The sequence below is a fragment of the Nanorana parkeri genome, unplaced genomic scaffold, assembly GCF_000935625.1.
Source record: "Nanorana parkeri isolate BGI_ZX_2015 unplaced genomic scaffold, ASM93562v1 scaffold920, whole genome shotgun sequence".
In the NCBI taxonomy this organism is placed as follows: Eukaryota; Metazoa; Chordata; class Amphibia; order Anura; family Dicroglossidae; genus Nanorana; species Nanorana parkeri.
In genome coordinates, this window is record NW_017307188.1 from 618819 (window position 1) to 621912 (window position 3094).

A 3094-nucleotide genomic window follows, 5' to 3' on the forward strand; every position below is an offset into this window, starting at 1 on the left:
CCCCCCCCCAAGCTGGACTATATCACCTTTCTATATGGGACCAGTCTGTTTTGTACGGCATTATAATAGAACTCAAAATCTCGGGGGTAGGTGTCCCTAAATATATGCACGGTATGCTATGTGACCTCACTGGGCAGGACTCTGTATATGGGACTTGTTTGTATTGTACTCCAGTATAATAAGGCTCAGAGTCTGGGGGGAGGCTATGTGGCCTACAATCTGAACTCTGCATCACCATTGTATGAGAAACCCATCATAATACAGTATAATATGATATAGGGGGGTCCCTATAATATACACAGAGGGGAATTTATCAAAACTGGAGCAGTCATCCATTGCAACCAATCAGCTTCTTCCTTTAATTTTGAAATCTTCACTGAACAAACTGAAGAGAGAAGCTGATTGGTTGCCATGGGCAACTGCTCCAGATTCTATATGCCCAAGTTTTGATAAATTCCCCTCACAGTATGCTCTGTTGCACCCCCCGGGCTGGACTCTAGATCTTCCCTGTACAGGATCTCCTATATGTATAACTACATCACTTACACTTGGGGGGGTCATCCCTATAAGAGATACATTGTATCATCTGTGTCCCCTGCCCCTGTACTGTCCCTCAGAGTCAGGGGGGGGGGGGGGGGTGTCTAAATAATAGAAATACATTGTATCATTTGTGTCCCTTGCATCTTCCCTCAGAGTCAGGGGGGAGTTATATGGAGATACATTGCATCACCTGTGTCCCCTGTATTACTCAGAACCAGGGGGGTCTATATAGAGATACATTATATAATCCATGTCCCCTGTATCAATTTTGACTCTTCCCTCAGAGTCAAAGGGGTGGAGGGTTAATTTGGGGATACATTCTGTATCATCTGTGTCCACTGGTCCAGGCCCTGTATATGGGACCAGTCATTAGTAGAATAATTTGGTTTAGAGTTGGGGGTCCCTGTAATAGATAGATATACATTGTATACTCTCTGCCCCCTGAGCTGGACTCTGTATATTACCCCAGTATAACTTGGCTCAGAGTCAGGGTGTCCCTGTAACAGATATACATTGTATGCCCCCTGAGCTGGACTCTGTATAGTACTCCAGTATAATTTGGCTCAGGGTCTGGGGGGTCCCTGTAACAGATATACATTGTATACTCTCTGCCCCCTGAGCTGGACTCTGTATATTACCCCAGTATAACTTGGCTCAGAGTCAGGGTGTCCCTGTAACAGATATACATTGTATGCCCCCTGAGCTGGACTCTGTATAGTACTCCAGTATAATTTGGCTCAGGGTCTGGGGGGTCCCTGTAACAGATATACATTGTATACTATCTGCCCCCCTGGGCTGGACTCTGTATATTACCCCAGTATAATTTGGCTCAGGGTCGAGGGGTCCCTGTAATAGATATACATTGTACACTCTCTGCCCCCCTGGGCTGGACTCTGTATATTACTCTGATATAATTTGGCTCAGGGTCGGGGGGTCCCTGTAATAGATATACATTGTACACTCTCTGCCCCCCTGGGCTGGACTCTGTATATTACTCTGGATAATATTTGGCTCAGGTTCTGGGGGTCACTTGAGTTAGGGTACACTCTGCCATATACAGGTCTCAGGGCAGCCCCGAGTCCCCCGGCCTGCGTGTGCCCCGGGGGTGTCTCCTGCAGCCTGTGTATCCCTCCTACAGGGAGTCACATGAGTTCTCCAGTCGGCTGCTGCAAGCAGGAGGGGGAAGGAGGGGAAAAGTAAAGATGGCGGTTCTGGGCTCACTCCTACCATCCACACGAACAACAACGGCCTCCACTCACCCGCTCTTTGGTCCTCCTGCTCTCACCGCGGTCCGCTGCCCCCGGTTCCCGCCTCCGGTGCTTGGCTCTCAGCGACTCCGCCAGCAGCAGCAGCCATTCATCGCCAGCTAGGAGAGATGCAGCGATGGCCGATCACACTGAGCTAGACTGTGAAGAGATAGGCAAGGCCGCATTAGAAGAGCGCCGATCGCAGCGAGCCAGACAGTAAAAAAAGATGGACAGGCAGCATCAGTAGAGCAAAGAGCGTATCGAGCCAGACGATGATGAGATAGGCAGTCAGGGTTAATAGCAAGCCGATTTCATCGAGTCAGACAGTGGAAGAGACGACGGACAGGAAAGAGCAGCCGAGCGCCAATGTGAATGAGCTAGACAACGGATTATCGTGATGAATAGAGATGAGTTAGGCAGTGTAGTCACAGTATAAATGTGCAGCTGAGTGGGGAAGTAGAATAGTAATGAATGAGGCGTTAGCAAATGATTGCGGAAAAAAAGAGATGGGCCACGGCAATCGCCGTTGCATAAAGCGGACAAGCCGGTGTCTGCGGTGGGAAGAAACCATCCGAAGGCGCTACATACCGAGCGCGCTAACCCGATTGGGAGACAATCAGGCGGACCCCGGACGAGGCAGACGGCTGCTTGGTGCCCCAGACTATGGCTTTCATAGGTAGGCTGAAGAGAACGACCGCCGAAACAACGACCAGACAGACTGACCAGGCGCGTCAATAGAACGCCGAGCCGGGGCCAGCTCAGGACCTGCACTGGAGGAGAAAGGAATGGATAGTCGAGGTCATCGAGCAGCCTGCGTTCATAGAGGAGGTGGAAGGAGCGCCGAGCAAGGGAGCAGACAATGGGCGAGATAGGGAGGACGGCGAATCGATCGCAGAATCATAGAGCAGACACCCAGGGGAGACGAGTGGAACCTCGAACATCCAAGAATAGACAGAAAGGAAAATCCAAACAAAGGAGAGAAAAGCCGATGGTCGAGCGATCGATCCGGACAACGCTGCTGATGAAGAGACACAGAACCTGATAAAGACGATTACGGGCAGATAATACTCGAGTGACGTGTTATGATTAATGCTTATTATTATTAACATAATTATTTTTAATTGTATCACACACGAGGTCTTTGTTATCATCCAACAGGACACCCTCCTGATCCTGAACCTCTCTTTGTCTGTTCTGATTGCAGGAAACCTGTCATGAGAGGACTCTGAGCTCCCATTACTGACCTCCGGAGAATGCTAGCTGCCTCTAGCTTAAGTGTCACCAGACCCAGACTGCAAATTAGGAAC

The 3094-nt window shown here is 49.6% G+C and overlaps 1 protein-coding gene across 2 annotated transcripts in view; it reads right to left on the reverse strand.

The window, feature by feature from the left end:
* Positions 1 to 2827, reverse strand: part of NACC1 (nucleus accumbens associated 1) — a 25627-nt gene extending 22800 nt beyond the window's left edge. For both annotated transcript variants that reach the window (XM_018566123.1, XM_018566122.1), the window contains exons 1-2: positions 2376 to 2827; positions 1800 to 1946 (exon numbers count right to left, since the gene is read on the reverse strand). The gene's annotated coding sequence lies outside the window, so the exon portion shown is untranslated. The remainder of the gene's footprint in view (positions 1 to 1799; positions 1947 to 2375) is intronic.
* Positions 2828 to 3094: the final 267 nt, after the last annotated feature.